The 22,072-nt window shown below is 44.4% G+C and overlaps 1 protein-coding gene across 2 annotated transcripts in view; it reads right to left on the bottom strand.

The window, feature by feature from the left end:
* The window catches only part of LOC128686616 (uncharacterized), a 414,352-nt gene that overhangs the window by 376,120 nt on the left and 16,160 nt on the right, over positions 1–22,072 (bottom strand). The window contains exon 1 of one of the 2 annotated variants that reach the window (XM_070084303.1): positions 4,372–4,792. The exons of the other annotated variant lie outside the window; for it this stretch is intronic. The gene's annotated coding sequence lies outside the window, so the exon portion shown is untranslated. Of the gene's footprint in view, positions 1–4,371; positions 4,793–22,072 lie in introns of those variants that run through there. 2 annotated transcript variants of the gene reach the window in all.

Below are 22,072 nucleotides of genomic sequence, written 5' to 3'. Positions count from 1 at the left end.
ATATATATATATATATATATATATATATATATATATATATATATATAGTAAGGTGATGAGGATAACAAAAAAATTGGGTAACGAAAGACTGGATATCAGATTGGATGGAGAGAGTATGGAGGAGGTGAATCTGTTCAGATATTTAGGAGTCGATGTGTCAGCAGATGGGTCTATAAAAAATAAGGTGAATCATAGAACTGATCAGGGGAAAAACGTGAGTGGTGCACTTGTGAGTCTGTGGAGACAAAGAACTTTGTCTATGGAAACAAAGAGGGAAATGTATGAGAGTATAGTTTTACCAATGCTCTTGTATGGATGTGAAATAAGGGTGGTGAATGTTCCAACAAGGAGAAGGCTGGAGGCAGTGGAGATGTCATGCCTGAGAGCAATGTGTGGTGTGAATATAACGCAGTTTGGAAATTAGGAGGAGGACAGGTTCAGATCGATCTTGGACTCTATTAAGTGCAGTATTATATGTGACGTGGAATGGAATTACACCGGATTTAAACCTATAACGTATCAAACACTAAGGAAGGTTCAGATTGATCTTGGACTGTATTGGTTTAAATTTATCATTTTTATTGAAGGAGTAGTAATATGGCGTCCGTGCAGTAAACTGAGATCGTAAATTATGATAGACTTTAAACTTTGAACATTAATATATCTTAATGACGGAAAGGTTTAAATTGGTTTTAAGCAGTGAAGGCGCTAATTTTACTGAACGAATTGTGATACTAGTTTTAGGGAGGCTTGGAATCTCTTACCTATTTTTTTAAAAGTTAGCATGAGAGAATCAGGATTCAGGACGCCACTGCAGTAGATGATACACCTGTGAGGGAGGAAGTGTAGTGCGTGTGCTCAGACCTGACCACCAGAGACAGTGATTTACTGCATCACTCCACTACCCTCTCCTGCATTACGTCAAAATTGCTCGCTGACGTACATCATTAAATGTTCAAAGGTCTCCGAGTGAAGGACGAAGTGGGAACAAAATATCTTTTCTGTCACCAGCTTCCGGTTTACATGTAGGAGATAAGTGGTGTCCAGCGCAGATTAATGGAAAGTTAATGTAAGTCGAAAACTCACTAGTAAATATTTTCTTATTTTTTATTTACTTATCTGTAATTTTAATTTAAGGAAATCATTCAAAAATACTAATGGAATTCTTCCAGGTGAGAAGATATTAATCTCAGTTAAATACGCAGGAAAAAACAGCCTCTTGATAAGCAAGAAGTACCGAGTTTGATATACAGGTTGCCTTGACAGGTGGACTGAGGGGAGCCAACTTATTTTCCTGCGCAGGATGGGATATGTTGGTTCCTCTTTAGTCGTTGTAGCTATTTTTGTGTGACTGCATGATGGGGAAAGTGTCATGGAAACGTAAGTGACCATTGGAATGATAACCTAACCTGGAATATTGACCATAGACCAAATATTGTAGAACGCGAATTTAATTTCAATAAAGAGTAAATTTCATTAAATATTTATATATAAAATGCTTTCTAGTACAAAATCCTAAACTTATTCTTCTATAATTTCAGCTCAAGATATAGCGCAGAGTACATTATTTGTCAATAAGTAAGCTGAGAAATACTGTGACCAAACTCCATTACGTCAGTCTAGTGAAGTGGGCAGGTTAGTCTGGTCAATATTATCTACACACACACACACACACACACTGGAGCAGGGAGAGAGAGGACCCAGTAGCAACCAATGAAGAGGCGGGGCCAGGAGCTAGAACTCGACCCCTGCAACCACAAATAGGTGAGTACACACACACACACACACACACACACACACACACACACACACACACACACACACACACACACACACAAACACACACGTCTGGGTTAAAACTAAGGCCATATTTCTTATGCTACATTACCTCTCGTTGTGGTTTCTTTTTCAGTTGACTATAACCCAGCAGGCAGACCAGGATACATATTATTTATTTTGAGCAACATGGATTGTGAGCAACAGTGGTACCGGGAAGCATCTAAGAACACTATGAAGGAGGATTGTCAGCATTTATTTTCAATTACTACAAGCAATCATTAACCATAATTCAAACATATCATTATCCCCAGAAGGATAATGATCTTGGATAACTAAAAAAGCAAGCAGTGTCTAATTTTTATTGGGGTTGCAGAGAATTGTCTCTGTGTTTAAATGGGACAGAGACGAAATTTCTAGGTCCATATAAAGATATACCAGCAAGTCCACTTTTATTACTCGAGGGTCAGATGACCAGCCTCCTGTGCCAGGCTGCCACAGGTTATTTATTACCCCTGATAACTTTTTGATTTGAGTTATGTCTATACACTCACAGGGTGTCACTTTACCTTAAATTACTGTGTCAGTAATGTTATTAGAGCCTGGTATCAAGGCAACAAGTTGGCACATTTCAGTGAAGTCGATATATGGCCAAAAACATTCAACACCGTAGGATAGAGAATCACATTGGGCGTCAATTCACGAAAGGTACTCAGTTCTCACATCAGCCATAGGCTTGGTCAGTTGCCATACATAGTACTATCAACAGGGTAGTATGGGAAAAACAGCATCCTCTAAAACCGCAAAAAAAGATAAGCTTCCTTGCATATTAAAGGCCCAAGTGTGTTTTTTTATCACATCGGGTGTTTTAAGGTCCTCCATGATGCAACTCTTTGGTATTTATTTACTGCTAGGTAACAGGGGAAGCAGGTGTAACGACACTTGTTTATATGTCTCGAGATGTATTGTTTCTATTGTGAGCTGAATGTGCTACCTCACTCTTCTTAATTATCATATTAACATTATTAGTCTGAGAAGCAATTTTACAGAACGTTTTAGACCCTGAATGTTCACTCAGAGTGTGATAGAACAAATGTTCACTCAGAGTGTGGTAGAACAAATGTTCACTCAGAGTGTGGTAGAACAAATGTTCACTCAGAGTGTGGTAGAACAAATGTTCACTCAGAGTGTGGTAGAACAAATGTTCACTCAGAGTGTGGTAGAACAAATGTTCACTCAGAGTGTGGTAGAACAAATGTTCACTCAGAGTGTGGTAGAACAAATGTTCACTCAGAGTGTGGTAGAACAAATGTTCACTCAGAGTGTGGTAGAACAAATGTTCACTCAGAGTGTGGTAGAACAAATGTTCACTCAGAGTGTGGTAGAACAAACGTTCACTCAGAGTGTGGTAGAACAAACGTTCACTCAGAGTGTGGTAGAACAAACGTTCACTCAGAGTGTGACAGAACAAATCTGCTGGAATTCTGAACAAAATTAAAGTATTTTGAAAAAAAGGTGAATTTACGTAGTAAAAGACAATGTGAGTAACTTAAAGAATAATTGGAAAATTATAGTTGTGGATCTCATGATGATAAGATGAATGTTCACAATTATGAATGCTTCAATAAGATCACTCTCATATAATGTGGAGCAAAGTGCATAATGATAGAGTGGGCAGCACGCTCAGACCCGCCGTCTGCTTAATATCCCACACAATGATGAGAGATCACCTGCCCACCTCGAGAGCCCTCTCTCTCTCCCAGCCTACCCACACACAGCCAACCCTCTCCCTACCTACCCTCAACCTGCCTTCACTCTTCCCCACGACTAAACCAACTCACCATCCTCAACCCTCACCTAATCAACTATCCTGCCTTCACCCAACCAACCTTCCCATTTCTCAATCTCCCCTAACCCAGCCTACCAATCCTCAAGAAACCCCCCTTCCCCAGCCTCATCCTCCCGCAGCCCAACACCACGACCCCCTTCCCACTTCATCCCCCTCCCCTCCTCGCTTGCTATAAATTCTCGATTTATGTTCATGAGAACTTTCAATTAAATTCGAGTACGTCAGGCGACTTTGGTAGTTTTCACAGGACTGGTCATCCTTCAAATACTTAGGAAAGAAGGCGGCGATCACAGGTTAGGGAAGGTAAGCTGGTGTTAATGTACAGGTGTAAGGTAAGAAGATGAAGGCTACATGCTTCACCTCCAGCCCAGGGTGAAAAGTTTTTTTTTTTTTTTTTTTTGTTAAAGCTGCAACATGATGTATTCTTGAAGTAAACTCAGGAGTGAGGATGAAGAGAGGACTTAGTAACCCAGCGTCAGGAAGACTATAAAGTGAGAAGTAATGGTACATGAGCAGTGGTAGAGGTGGCTATTAATTAAGGTGGACTGTGTTAAATGGGAAGTATGGGTACACCAGGTGCGTCAATACAGTGTTAATATTTACATGTTATACTGGAAGGTAGAAGCAACTGATGCTGTTATTATTACCCTAGAAGGTTAATAATTCAATACATCACAGAACAAGAATGAAGATAATTCTTCATTTTTGAGCTACCTTTAAAGTAAAAAAATTACGTAAATCTTTACCTGTAATGTTCGTGGCACAGTAGTTTACCTGCAATGATCGTGGTACAGTAGTTTACCTGTAATGTTCGTGGCACAGTCGTTTACCTGCAATGATCGTGGTACAGTGGTTTACCTGTAATGTTCGTGGCACAGTGGTTTACCTGTAATGTTCGTGGCACAGTGGTTAACCTGTAATGATCGTGGTACAGTAGTTTACCTGTAATGTTCGTGGCTCAGTCGTTTACCTGCAATGATCGTGGTACAGTGGTTTACCTGTAATGTTCGTGGCACAGTGGTTTACCTGTAATGTTCGTGGCACAGTGGTTAACCTGTAATGATCGTGGTACAGTAGTTTACCTGTAATGTCAAGATTTTACCAGGGACTGACTGCCTTACTTCCAGTGGTAGTATTTTAATTGTGTCCCCACCACACATCTCTCACCCACCACACATCTCTCACCCACCACACATCTCTCACCCACCACACATCTCTCACCCACCACACATCTCTCATCCACCACACATCTCTCACCCACCACACCTCTCTCACCCACCACACATCTCTCACCCACCACACATCTCTCACCCACCACACATCTCTCACCCACCACACCTCTCTCACCCACCACACATCTCTCACCCACCACACATCTCTCACCCACCACACATCTCTCACCCACCACACATCTCTCACCAACCACACATCTCTCACATACCACATACATCTCTCACCCACCACACACATCTCTCACCCATCACACGCATCTCTCACCCACCACACACATTTCTCACCCACCACACACATATCTCACCCACCACACATCTCTCACCGACCACACATCTCTCACCCACCACACATCTCTTACCCACCACACATCTCTCACCCACCACACATCTCTCACACACACAAATCTCTCATACACCACACACATCTCACCCACAACACATTTCTCACCCACAACACATCTCTTACCCACCACACATCTCTCACCCACTACAAATCTCTCACACACACAAATCTCTCACACACCACACACACCTCTCACCCACCACACATCTCTCACACACCACACACATCTCTCACCCACAACACATCTCTCACACACCACACACATCTCTCACCCAACACACATCTCTCACCCACCACACATCTCTCACCCACCACACATCTCTCATCCACCACACATCTCTCATCCACAACACATCTCTCACCCACCACACATCTCTCACCCACCACACATCTCTCACCCACCACACATCTCTCACGCTCCACACATCTCTCACCCACCACTCATCTCTCACCCACCACACATCTCTCATCCACCACACATCTCTCATCCACCACACATCTCTCACCCACCACACATCTCTCACCCACGACACATCTCTCATCCACCAAACATCTTTTACCCACCACACATCTCTCACCGACCACAAATCTTTCACCCACCACACATCTCTCACCCACCACACATCTCTCACCCACCACACATCTCTCACCCACCACACATCTCTCACCCACCACACATCTCTCACCCACCACACATCTCTCACCCACCACACATCTCTCACCCACCACACATCTGTCACCTACCACACATCTCTCACCCACCACACATCTCTCACCCACCACACATCTCTCACCCACCACACATCTCTCACCCACCACACATCTCTCAACCACAACACATCTCTCACCCACCACACATCTCTCACCCACCACACATCTCTCACCCACCACACATCTTTCACCCACCACACATCTCTCACCCACCACACATCTCTCACCCACCACACATCTCTCACCCACCACACATCTCTCACCCACCACACATCTCTCATCCACCACACATCTCTCACCCACCACACATCTCTCACCCACCACACATCTCTCACCCACCACACATCTCTCACCCACCACACATCTCTCATCCACCACACATCTCTCATCCACCACACATCTCTCACCCACCACACATCTCTCACCCACCACACATCTCTCACCCACCACACATCTCTCATCCACCACACATCTCTCACCCACCACACATCTCTCACCCACCACACATCTCTCACCCACCACACATCTCTCTCCCACCACACATCTCTCACCCACCACACATCTCTCATCCACCACACATCTCTCACCCACCACATATCTCTCACCCACCACACATCTCTCACCCACCACTTATCTCTCACCCACCACACATCTCTCACCCACCACACATCTCTCACCCACCACATATCTCTCATCCACCACACATCTCTCACCCGCCACACATCTCTCACCCACCACACATCTCTTACCCACCACACATCTCTCACCCACCACACATCTCTCACTCACCACACATCTCTCATCCACCACACATCTCTCACCCACCACATATCTCTCACCCACCACACATCTCTCACCCACCACACATCTCTCACCCACCACACATCTCTCACCCACCACACATCTCTCACCCACCACACATCTCTCACCCACCACACATCTCTCACCCACCACACATCTCTCATCCACCACACATCTCTCATCCACCACACATCTCTCAACCACCACACGTCTCTCACCCACCACACATCTCTCACCCACCACACATCTCTCACCCACCACACATCTCTCACATCTCTCACCCACCACACCCACCACACATCTCTCACCCACCACACATCTCTCACCCACCACACATCTCTCACCCACCACACATCTCTCACCCACCACACATCTCTCACCCACCACACATCTCTCACCCACCACACATCTCTCACCCACCACACATCTCTCACCCACCACACATCTCTCACCCACCACACATCTCTCACCCACCACACATCTCTCACCCACCACACATCTCTCACCCACCACACATCTCTCACCCACCACACATCTCTCACCCACCACACATCTCTCACCCACCACACATCTCTCACCCACCACACATCACCCTCTCACCCACCACACATCTCTCACCCACCACACATCTCTCACCCACCACACATCTCTCACCCACCACACATCTCTCACCCACCACACATCTCTCACCCACCACACATCTCTCACCCACCACACATCTCTCACCCACCACACATCTCTCACCCACCACACATCTCTCACCCACCACACATCTCTCACCCACCACACATCTCTCACCCACCACACATCTCTCATCCACCACACATCTCTCACCCACCACACATCTCTCACCCACCACACATCTCTCACCCACCACACATCTCTCACCCACCACACATCTCTCACCCACCACACATCTCTCACCCACCACACATCTCTCACCCACCACACATCTCTCACCCACCACACATCTCTCCCACCACACATCTCTCACCCACCACACATCTCTCACCCACCACACATCTCTCACCCACCACACATCTCTCACCCACCACACATCTCTCACCCACCACACATCTCTCACCCACCACACATCTCTCACCCACCACACATCTCTCACCCACCACACATCTCTCACCCACCACACATCTCTCACCCACCACACATCTCTCCACCACCACACATCTCTCTCCCACCACACATCTCTCACCCACCACACATCTCTCACCCACCACACATCTCTCACCCACCACACATCTCTCACCCACCACACATCTCTCACCCACCACACATCTCTCACCCACCACACATCTCTCACCACACACCACACATCTCTCACCCACCACACATCTCTCACCCACCACACATCTCTCACCCACCACACATCTCTCACCCACCCACACATCTCTCACCCACCACACATCTCTCACCCACCACACATCTCTCACCCACCACACATCTCTCACCCACCACACATCTCTCACCCACCACACATCTCTCACCCACCACACATCTCTCACCCACCACACATCTCTCACCCACCACACATCTCTCACCCACCACACATCTCTCACCCACCACACATCTCTCACCCACCACACATCTCTCACCCACCACACATCTCTCACCCACCACACATCTCTCACCCACCACACATCTCTCACCCACCACACATCTCTCACCCACCTCACATCTCTCACCCACCACACCACTCACACCCACCACACATCTCTCACCCACCACACATCTCTCATCCACCACACATCTCTCACCCACCACACATCTCTCACCCACCACACATCTCTCACCCACCACACATCTCTCACCCACCACACATCTCTCAACCACAACACATCTCTCACCCACCACACATCTCTCACCCACGACACATCTCTCATCCACCACACATCTCTCACCCACCACACATCTCTCACCCACCACACATCTCTCACCCACCACACATCTCTCACCCACCACACATCTCTCACCCACCACACATCTCTCACCCACCACACATCTCTCACCCACCACACATCTCTCATCCACCACATCTCTCACCCACCACACATCTCTCACCCACCACACATCTCTCACCCACCACACATCTCTCACCCACCACACATCTCTCACCCACCACACATCTCTCACCCACCACACATCTCTCACCCACCACACATCTCTCACCCACCACACATCTCTCACCCACCACACATCTCTCACCCACCACACATCTCTCACCCACCACACATCTCTCACCCACCACACATCTCTCACCCACCACACATCTCTCACCCACCACACATCTCTCACCCACCACACATCTCTCACCCACCACACATCTCTCACCCACCACACATCTCTCACCCACCACACATCTCTCACCCACCACACATCTCTCACCCACCACACATCTCTCACCCACCACACATCTCTCACCCACCACACATCTCTCACCCACCACACATCTCTCACCCACCACACATCTCGACCCCACCACACATCTCTCACCCACCACACATCTCTCACCCACCACACATCTCTCACCCACCACACATCTCTCACCCACCACACATCTCTCACCCACCACACATCTCTCACCCACCACACATCTCTCACCCACCACACATCTCTCACCCACCACACATCTCTCACCCACCACACATCTCTCACCCACCACACATCTCTCACCCACCACACATCTCTCACCCACCACACATCTCTCACCCACCACACATCTCTCACCCACCACACATCTCTCACCCACCACACATCTCTCACCCACCACACATCTCTCACCCACCACACATCTCTCACCCACCACACATCTCTCACCCACCACACATCTCTCACCCACCACACATCTCTCACCCACCACACATCTCTCACCCACCACACATCTCTCACCCACCACACATCTCTCACCCACCACACATCTCTCACCCACCACACATCTCTCACCCACCACACATCTCTCACCCACCACACATCTCTCACCCACCACACATCTCTCACCCACCACACATCTCTCACCCACCACACATCTCTCACCCACCACACATCTCTCACCCACCACACATCTCTTACCCACCACACACATCTCACCACCACACATCTCACCCACCACACATCTCTCACCCACCACACATCTCACCCACCACACATTACCCACCACACATCTCTCACCCACCACACATCTCTTACCCACCACACATCTCTCACCCACCACACATCTCTCACCCACCACACATCTCTCATCCACCACACATCTCTCACCCACCACACATCTCTTACCCACCACACATCTCTCACCCACCACACATCTCTCACCCACCACACATCTCTCATCCACCACACATCTCTCACCCACCACACATCTCTCACCCACCACACATCTCTCACCCACCACACATCTCTCACCCACCACACATCTCTCACCCACCACACATCTCTCATCCACCACACATCTCTCACCCACCACACATCTCTCACCCACCACACATCTCTCATCCACCACACATCTCTCACCCACCACACATCTCTCATCCACCACACATCTCTCACCCACCACACATCTCTCATCCACCACACATCTCTCACCCACCACACATCTCTCACCCACCACACATCTCTCACCCACCACACATCTCTCACCCACCACACATCTCTCACCCACCACACATCTCTCACCCACCACACATCTCTCATCCACCACACATCTCTCACCCACCACACATCTCTCACCCACCACACATCTCTCACCCACCACACATCTCTCACCCACCACACATCTCTCACCCACCACACATCTCTCACCCACCACACATCTCTCACCCACCACACATCTCTCACCCACCACACATCTCTCACCCACCACACATCTCTCACCCACCACACATCTCTCACCCACCACACATCTCTCACCCACCACACATCTCTCACACATCACTACCAATACAAAATTACAAAAAAATATGTACCAGCAGCATCATTAAAGTAACAACAGCAACGTTAACCTAATTAACAGTAACAACAGCAACGTTAACCTAATTAACAGTAACAACAGCAACGTTAACCTAATTAACAGTAACAACAGCAACGTTAACCTAATTAACAGTAACAACAGCAACGTTAACCTAATTAACAGTAACAACAGCAACGTTAACCTGAGTAACAGTAACAACAGCAACGTTAACCTGAGTAACAGTAACAACAGCAACGTTAACCTGAGTAACAGTAACAACAGCAACGTTAACGTGAGTAACAGTAACAGCAGCAACGTTAACCTGAGTAACAGTAACAACAGCAACGTTAACGTGAGTAACAGTAACAGCAGCAACGTTAACGTGAGTAACAGTAACAGCAGCAACGTTAACCTGAGTAACAGTAACAGCAGCAACGTTAACGTGAGTAACAGTAACAACAGCAACGTTAACGTGAGTAACAGTAACAGCAGCAACGTTAACGTGAGTAACAGTAACAACAGCAACGTTAACGTGAGTAACAGTAACAGCAGCAACGTTAACGTGAGTAACAGTAACAGCAGCAACGTTAACGTGAGTAACAGTAACAGCAGCAACGTTAACGTGAGTAACAGTAACAGCAGCAACGTTAACCTGAGTAACAGTAACAACAGCAACGTTAACCTGAGTAACAGTAACAGCAGCAACGTTAACGTGAGTAACAGTAACAACAGCAACGTTAACCTGAGTAACAGTAACAGCAGCAACGTTAACGTGAGTAACAGTAACAACAGCAACGTTAACCTGAGTAACAGTAACAACAGCAACGTTAACCTGAGTAACAGTAACAACAGCAACGTTAACCTGAGTAACAGTAACAACAGCAACGTTAACCTGAGTAACAGTAACAGCAGCAACGTTAACGTGAGTAACAGTAACAGCAGCAACGTTAACCTGAGTAACAGTAACAACAGCAACGTTAACCTGAGTAACAGTAACAGCAGCAACGTTAACGTGAGTAACAGTAACAACAGCAACGTTAACCTGAGTAACAGTAACAACAGCAACGTTAACCTGAGTAACAGTAACAACAGCAACGTTAACCTGAGTAACAGTAACAGCAGCAACGTTAACGTGAGTAACAGTAACAGCAGCAACGTTAACGTGAGTAACAGTAACAGCAGCAACGTTAACGTGAGTAACAGTAACAGCAGCAACGTTAACGTGAGTAACAGTAACAGCAGCAACGTTAACGTGAGTAACAGTAACAGCAGCAACGTTAACGTGAGTAACAGTAACAGCAGCAACGTTAACGTGAGTAACAGTAACAGCAGCAACGTTAACGTGAGTAACAGTAACAGCAGCAACGTTAACGTGAGTAACAGTAACAGCAACACCATAAAAGTGAGTAATAGTAACAACAGCACCACTAACTTGAGCAACAGTAACAACAGTACCAATAAAAGTAACTGCAGCACCATTAATATGAGTAACAGTAAGAGCAACACTATTAACGTAACATTAACAACAGCACCATTAATGTAAGTAACATTAACAACAGCACCACTAACGTTAGTAACAGTAACAGTACCATTAACGTGAATAACAGTAACAACAGCACCTCTAACATGAGTAAGAGAAACAACAGAATCATTAACGTCAGTAACAGTAACAATAGCACCATTAACGTGAGTAAAAGTAATAACAGCGCCTCTAACGTGAGCAATAGTACCATTATCATGAGTAACAGTAACAGCAGCACCATTAACGTAAGCAGCAGTAACAACAGCACGTCTAACGTGAGAAACAGTAGCACTAGCGCCCTTAACGTGAGTAGCAGTTACAGCAGTACAAATAACATCGACACCAAGAGTATATGTGATGTATGACTTGAATGTGTGATGTATGATCTGTATGTGTGGTGTATGATCAGTATGTGTGGTGTATGATCTGTATGTGTGGTGTATGATCTGTATGTGTGGTGTATGATCTGTATGTGTGGTGTATGATCTGTATGTGTAGTGCATGATTTGTATGTGTGGTGTATGATCTGTATGTCTGGTGTATGATCTGTATGTGTGGTGTATGATCTGTATGTGTGGTGCATGATTTGTATGTGTGGTGTATGATCTGTATGTGTGGTGTATGATCTGTATGTGTGGTGTATGATCTGTATGTGTAGTGCATGATTTGTATGTGTGGTGTATGATCTGTATGTCTGGTGTGATCTGTATGTGTGGTGGTGCATGATTTCTGTGTGGTGCATAATTTCTATGTGTGGTGCATGATTTGTATGTGTGGTGCATGATCTGTATGTGTGGTGCACGATTTATAAGTGTGGTGCAGAATTTCTATGTGTGGTGCATGATTTGCATGTGTGGTGTATGATTTGTATGTGTGGTGCATGATTTGTATGTGTGGTGCATGATTTCTAAGTGTGGTGCAGAATTTCTATGTGTGGTGCATGATTTGCATGTGTGGTGTATGATTTGTATGTGTGGTGCATGATTTGTATGTGGGGTGTATGATCTGTATGTGTGATGCATGATTTTTATGTGTGGAGTATAATTTGTATGTGTGGTGTATGATTTGTATTTGTGGTGTATGACTTGTGTGTGTGGTGCACGATTTGTATATATGGTGCATGATTTGTATGCGTGGTGTATGATTTGCATATGTGGTGCATGATTTGTATGTGTGGTGTATGATTTGTATATGTGGTGCATGATTTGTATGTGTGGTGCATGATTTGTATGTGTGGTGTATGATTTGTATATGTGGTGCATGATTTGTATGTGTGGTGCATGATTTCTATGTGTGGTGTATGATTTGTATGTGCGGTGCATGATTTGTATGTGTGGTGTATGATTTGTATATGTGGTGCATGATTTGTATGTGTGGTGTTTGATTTGTATGTGTGGTGCATGATTTGTATGTGTGGTGTATGATTTGTATATGTGGTGCATGATTTGTATGTGTGGTGCATGATTTGTATGTGTTGTGCATGATTTGAGTGTGTGGTGCATGATTTGTATGCATGGTGTATGATTTGTATGTGTGGTGTATGATTTGTATGTGTGGTGTGTGATTTGTATGTGTGGTGTATGATTTGTATGTGTGGTGTATGATTTGTATGTGTGGTGTATGATTTGTATATGTGGTGCATGATTTGTATGTGTGGTGTTTGATTTGTATGTGTGGTGCATGATTTGTATGTGTGGTGTATGATTTGTATATGTGGTGCATGATTTGTATGTGTGGTGCATGATTTGTATGTGTTGTGCATGATTTGAGTGTGTGGTGCATGATTTGTATGCATGGTGTATGATTTGTATGTGTGGTGTATGATTTGTATGTGTGGTGTGTGATCTGTATGTGTGATGCATGATTTGTTTGTGTGGTGCATGATTTGTATCTTGGTGCATGATTTGTATGTGTCGTGTATGATTTTTATGCATGGTGTATGATTTGTATGTGTGGCGTATGATTTGTATGTGTGGTGTATGATTTGTATGTGTGGTGTATGATTTGTATGTGTGGTGTATGATTTGTATGTGTGGTGTATGATTTGTATGTGTGGTGTATGATTTGTATATGTGGTGCATGATTTGTATGTGTTGTGCATGATTTGTATGTGTGGTGTAAGATTTGTATGTGTGGTGCACGATTTGTATGTGTTGTGCATGATTTGTGTGTGGTGCATGATTTGTATGTGTCGTGTATGATTTGTATGCATGGTGTATGATTTGTATGTGTGGCGTATGATTTGTATGTGTGGTGTATGATTTGTATGTGTGGTGTATGATTTGTATGTGTGGTGCATGGTTTGTATGTGTGGTGTATGATCTGTACGTGTGGTGCATGATTTGTTTGTGTGGTGCATGATTTGTATGTGTGGTGTATGATTTGTATGTGTGGCGTATGATTTGTATGTGAGGTGCATGATTTTTCTGTGTGATGTATGATTTGCATGCGTGGTGTATGATTTGTATGTGGTGTATGAACTGTATGTCTGGTGCATGATCTGTATGTGTGGTGCACGATTTGAATGTGTGACGCATGATTTGAATGTGTGACGCATGATCTGTATGTGTGGTGCATGATTTGTATGCGTGGTGTATGATTTGCATGTGTGGTGTATGATTTGTATGTGTGGTGTATGAACTGTATGTCTGGTGCATGATCTGTATGTGTGGTGCATGATTTGTTTGTGTGGTGCACGATTTGAATGTGTGACGCATGATTTGAATGTGTGACGCATGATCTGTATGTGTGGTGCATGGTTTGTATGTGCGGTGCATGATTTGCATGTGTGGTGTATGATTTGTATGTGTTGTTAATGATCTGTATGTGTGGTGCATGATTTGTATGAGTGCTGTTTGAGTTTTATGTGTGGTGTATGATTTCTGTGTGGTGCATGATTTCTATGCCTGGTGTATGATCTGTATGTGCAGTGTTTGAATTTTATGTGCGGTATACGATTTGTTTGTGTATTGCATGTTTTGCATATATTGTTTGATTTATATATATGGTGTATGATATATATGTGAGGTGTATGATTATATGCTTGATACATTTGTATGGGTGACGTATGATTTTAATGTATGGTGCATGATTTATATGTGTGGTGTGTGATTTGTATGCGTGGCGTATAATTTGTATGTGTGGCATATTTGTATGAGTGATGCATGATCTGTATGTGTGGTGTATGATTTGTATGTGTGGCATATTTGTATGAGTGGTGCATGATTTGTATGTGTGGCGTATGATATGTATGTGCTGTGTATGATTTGCATGTAGTGCATGATCTTCTTGTGTCTGTGTTGATTGTATGTGTGTATATTGATATATGTGTGATGCATATTGTATGTGGTGCTTATGAATAACATGTGTGGTGTATGATTTGTATGTAGTGTATGATTTGTATGTGGTGTATGATTTGTATGTTCGGTGTATGATTTATGTGTGGTGTATAATTTGTATGTGGTGTAGGATTTGCATGTGTGTGTGTGTGTGAGAGAGAGAGACAACGGAGAGAGGACAGCGAGAAGCAAGTTTCTATACCACAAGACGGACAGAAAGCAGCAACTTCAATCCTGCTGTACCCTTCTCCAGAACATCACTTCATCTGAGATCATTTATTCCCAGGTGGCTCAAGGTCTGGAACACATTCATTGCACTATGATAACAGCAAGATAGTCAAGTTGCTCAAATGAAATGCGCTGGCCCACAGATGGCTCAATTTCTGTCCTGTTCCTACTAATTATGTTTCATAACAATAAAAATTAGCATATGTCTCATAACAATAAAAATGCTTTCAAATGAGCTGATGTAGGTAACAGCTCTGGTTTGTCAATAAAGTTAGGAATCAGCAACCTGTAAATGGCTTGTCAATAAAGCTAGGGATCCTCAACCTAACCTTAACAAACCACACTTATATAAAGAGAGAGAGAGAGAGAGAAAGAGAGGCAGAGAGAGAGGAGAGAGAGAGAGAGTGAGAGAGAAAGAGAGGCAGAGAGAGAGAGAGGCAGAGAGAGAGAGAGAGAGAGAGAGAGTGAGACAGAGGCAGAGAGAAAGAAAGTGAGAGAGAGAGATTGAGAGAGAAAGTGAGAGAGAGAGAGAGAGAGAGAGAGAGAGAGAGAGAGAGAGAGAGAGAGAGAGAGAGAGAGAGACTTCAACACTGGAGGGATGTGGGTGGCTTTACTGTTATGTACAAGGCCAATGTTGTTAAGGGTACCACACTTGGCTGTGCTCCACAGACTGCGAGAAGAGAGCTTCTACAACCCAAGACGAGCAACATACAACAACTCCACTCTGGTTGTATCCTTCATTCCTGGGATATCTCGAGTCTGACACATGTTCGTACAGGATAATGACATCGATCACATAAAGACAGTTCACCAAATGAAACTACTGGTCCGCAGACAGCCCAACTTCATATATATATTTATATATATACTTGCCTATATATATATATATATATATATAACTGTATGTATATATATACCATACAATAAGATCACAGTAAACAGGTAATTATAAAACCATTTTCAAAACAACCACTGTCAAGATGAAATTTGAAATTCCAAAAGCGCTTCAGTGACTACTCATTGTCAAGGAACTATGAAGTATGTACATCGGGAAGGCATTCAGGCTTGGAGCTACACCTCACAGCCAACTCCCACAACAAAGAAACACCTGGCGCGGGACAATGGATATATGAAAAGAGGGCACTGCAGTAGGTCCGCTGGTCCAACTAGACAGTCTCCACGGCAACCCACAACAGATCATTCACCCAAGAAGCAAGGTTTATTATTTGTCCAATGTATTATTAAACTCTAACCAAATTTTTATTAATTATAGTAATTAATTTATATAAACTTAAGAAATATTCATATTATTTTCAAAACTGCTTTTTATGAAACAAGATTCAATTATATTTCTGTCAACCATGGACTTGCTTGACCTAACTTTCTCAACTCGCACCGCTACCCCCACTCTGTGATGGTAATCTCAAGCTTACCAATCAGACTACTCACATGTCCTTAACCTAATCTTGTCTGCTAACAATCTTCCTCTTTAATTATCCCTTCTTCCATAGCTTCTCTTCTAAGCCTCCTACAACCTCTCCCTCCTCCTCTCTCCCCCCCCACTTCCTGCTCACCAATATATATTTACCCCTCTTCCTACTCCTACCTTCCTAACACCCCTACTGCTGCTGCTGCCACCCCTCCCCACTTCCTTACCCACTTTGCCATCCCCTTCCAAGCTTCCCTTCCTCATTTCCTTACTGTAGCCTCTTCCTCATCCCTACCAGCTGCCTTCACTTCCTCTGCATACCACAACCAAAACTTCCATCCAGGTCCAACTCCAGCTCATGCAGATAAAATCACTCGGCTAAACCTGCCCCAACTACTGACAGACAGACCAAAGAACATAAAAAACAGGTCCATCTCTTCCTCACTCCAGAAGCGATTCATAGCACCTACAAACACACATCCATATGGCACCACTATCACCGGGCTTCAACATCTCCAGCTCCCTCCCCCGACATTACTTTGCTGTGAGCCAGAAACCATTTAAGTATGTTTTGGGTGATTCAGTTCAGCATGCATTCTTACTTTACAATTGTTCCTACTGGCCGAGCTCCTTGAAGCAGAGGCCAGATGTTGTTGCTAAACAGTACCTGCATAAAGCCCTCAACATCCGCCATTATGGTTATACTGCACTACAGTCCCCCTATGATCCCCACGATGGGGTTGCCATCCTTGTCAAATCCAACATAAAACACAAATTTCTCCTAATCCCTTTTATTCACCAACACTGTCTTGCAGTCAGAATACACAACCACCTTGGCCTCTTCATCTTTTTCACCACCTATGCTCGTCCAAACACTATTCTCAACATACACGACCTCTCCTTAGTCTTCAACTACACCAACACACCAACATGCCTACTAGCTGATATGAATGCCAAACACACGGCTTTTCATCACACCAGTAACAACCAACTTGGTCACTAATTACTCAACTTCACAAACCACAAACACCTAGTTCACCTCGGCCCAGACTTCAACACCTACAATCACACTGGCCAAGGCAAACACGACATCATTCTGGCAAACCGAGCCAGCTCTCTCTTTCAACACTACATATCACCTGGCCCTATTACAGGCTCTTATCACATTCCCGTTATCTTACACATCTCCTCCAACCCTATCCTCATCCCGGCCACACCTTCCTTCTCCTACAAGAACGCTGACTGGGATGCCTTCAAACAACACATAGATAATACTAACCTCACCTATGATTACAACAGCAAACCCATCTCTGACATTGACACTCAACTTGATACTCAACTTGCTATCATCCAGGACACCATTACACAAGCAGTCAACATCGCAATACCAAAGAAAACCCACACCACTCGTTATTCCTTCAAACCCTCAATCAGAACAAGAAGACTAATTATCTGTTACCACAACCGCTTTCTCTACAACACACACAGATTTAATCAAGTCCGATTAGATCTCACTTACCTCAGAAACAACATTCTACACAGTCTAGACTAAGACCACAACAATCGCTGGTCACAGCTCATACTACAAGCGGACAAACAGCGTATCAAAAACACCAAAGCCTTCTGGAACTTTATCAAAAAAATCAGAGGCACCACTCCCACCAACAAATTCAAACACATCACCCACAGCAACACACATCTCAGACCGCAGGCTGCTACTAACATCTTCAAACACATCTGGGGAAACATCTCCCAACCTCACCCACCCCACCCTAACGCTATTCAACACATTCAGAACATAGAACACTGGAGCACTACACACACACACGAAATAACATCAGACAGCCACATCCATCAGGACTCTCTTACCTCCTCCCAAGAACTTGACACTCCTTTCACCAACACAGACGTTAAAACTCTCCTCAGACACCTTCCTCCCAAGGCCCCTGGTGCCTCTGGCCTAAATCATATTATCCTGAAACACCTTCCTGACTCTATCATTACTGCCTACACAAACCTCCTCAATGCCTCCTTTGCCTCTGGATACTTCCCTTCCCTCTTTAAAGCTGCTACTGCTATCCTCCTTCCTAAACCCAATAAAGATCACTCTGACCCTAGAAAGTATGGCCCTATCAGCCTCCTCGAAACTTTAGGAAAACTCTTTGAAAAACTCATCAATCATCGCCTTCGCAGATACCTGGAACACAATTCTCTACTTTCTGATGGCCAGTTTGGCTTCAGAACACACAGATCCACACAGGATGCCATTAACATCATTCTCAACTACATCCACATAAACACAAAACAAAGAAACAGGACAGCCCTGGTTGCAAAAGACGTTGAAAAAGCTTTTGACACTGGTACGAAGGGCTCAAGTACAAACTCTGCACTAACTTCAACCTGCCTCTCACTACTCGTAAACTCCTCTGCAACTTCCTAGACGGCGGTACCATGAGAATAAAATTCCAATGCTGTTACTCTGACTACACACTAAAAGCCGGAGTACCCCAGGGATCTGTCCTCTCCCCTACCCTCTATATTTTATACACTGACGACATTCCAACACCTGTATACCACAACTCCATCACACTAGCCTATGCAGACGACATTACACAACTTATCACTCATGCCAATATAGATGCACTCACACACAAAACACAAAATGAGGTTGACAGGATAGCCATCTGGGAACAAAAATGGAGGATCAAAACCAATGCAGTTAAATCCAGCATTACGTATTTTAACTACAGGAAACGTGATCCTCCATTACCTGTCGAGCTCAGAACAGCTGACACCCGCACTTACATCCCCATCACACAATCTATTACATCCCATCACACAATCTATCACTGTCCTTGGTGTTAATCTTGACTACCTTCTTCGTTTACACGGACACATTCACTCAAGGCATGCAATAGCTAGTAAGGCCCTCGCGGGCCTCTACAAGCTGAAACATGCCTCTCAACGCACTAAACTACACCTCTACAAATCCCTAATACGTCCTCTGATAACTTACTCTCCTCTAGCCCTCTCTCTTGCAGCAAAAACAAACTTACTTAAACTGCAGCGTGTCCAGAACAAGGCGCTGCGCTGGGTGCTTGATGTCAGATGGGAGGACTTCGCCACAAGTGAGTCTCTCCATGCCCAATTAGACATCCCTGCGCTGAATCTGTACTGGAAGACGCTCAGTGACAGACAGATAGACAAACTTGAGACACGACATGACTACTGGACCTCTCTCCTTGACGAAGACATTCGCAAACCCACAAACCAACACAACCTTTTCTTCTCCTTGCATGATCCTGCTCATAACCCTATTTACAAATAGCCTTGGATTCGCTGACAGTTACCTTCTATGACAGGTACCATTCTGTGACCCACGTTCGCCTTAGCTTTTTTTAAGACATGGCTCAGTTCTACACTCCTCTCTAGCGCTAAACGTCGCATGTCCCTTCCTCCCCGCTCACCCCACCGGAGTCCCAACAGAAGAGCCTGAATTTCTCATCTCAATATCTGTCCCACGTTCGCCTTCGCTGCTGGGTTAAGCCCTGGCTCTATTTCTACGACTAAGAACACTCCTCTCCAGCACTATTCTTCGTCTGTCCCGTCTTCCCCGCTCATCCCATTTGGGATCTTACCTGAACTTTCGTTCGTTCGTTCGTTATTACTTTCATAGTTCTTTGACAATGTGAGTAGTCACGAAAGCGCTTGTAATTTCACTACTCTTTCACAGTGGTTGCTTTGCATATATATATATATATATATATATATATATATATATATATATATATATATATATATATATATATATATATAGGCAGGGTGACCCAAAAAGAAAGAAAATTCCCCAAAACGAAAATACTTTCATCATTCAACACTTTCACCTCACTCATACAGATACAACAGTTTAGAAGCATATATAGAGATACAATTTAAAAAGTGACTTGAAATAATATAATAAACTCCATATAGAATACAATATCAGGGCCCCAATTATATATATACCGTCCTGTTACACATCCCTCCAAACTGCCAATATCTCAAACGCCTCCTTTAAAGTGCAGGCATTGTACTTCCCATTTCCAGAACTCAAGTCCGGCTATATAAAAATAACGGGTTTCCCTGAATCCCTTCACTAAATATTACCCTGCTCACACTCCAACAGCTCGTGAGATCCCAAAAACCATTCGTCTCCATTCACTCCTATCTAATACGCTCATGCACGCTTGCTGGAAGTCCAAACCCCTCGCCCACAAAACCTCCGTTAACCCCTCCCTCCCCGTCGAGGACAACCCCTAGCCCACCTTCCTTTCCCAACAGATTTATACGCTCTCCATGTCATTCTACTTTGATCCATTCTCTCTAAATGACCAAACCACCTCAACAACCCCACTTCAGCACTCTGACTAATACTTTTATTAACTCCACACCTTCTCCTAATTTCCACACTTTGAATTCTCTGCATAACATTTACACCACACATTGCATTTAGATAGGACATCTCCATTGCCTCCAACCGCCTCCTCGCTGAAGCATTTACAACCCAAGCTTCACGCCCATGTAAGAGTGTTGGTACCACTATACTTTCATTCATTTCCTTCTTTACCTCCAGTGATAACGTGTTTTGTCTCCACATATATCTCAACGCACCATTCACCTTTTTTCCCTCATCAATTCTGTGGTTAACCTCATCCTTCACAAACCCATCTGCTGACACATCAACTCCCAAACATCTGAAAACATTCACTTCTTCCATACTCCTTCTGTTCACTTTGATATCCAATTTTTCTTTATCTAAATCATTTGATACCCTCATCACCTTGCTCCTGTCTATGTTCACTTTCAACTTTCTACCTTTACACACCCTCCCAAATTCGTCCAC

This window comes from Cherax quadricarinatus, chromosome 12, assembly GCF_038502225.1.
Source record: "Cherax quadricarinatus isolate ZL_2023a chromosome 12, ASM3850222v1, whole genome shotgun sequence".
Classification (NCBI taxonomy): domain Eukaryota; kingdom Metazoa; phylum Arthropoda; class Malacostraca; order Decapoda; family Parastacidae; genus Cherax; species Cherax quadricarinatus.
This window is presented reverse-complemented; position numbering and strand designations above follow the sequence as displayed.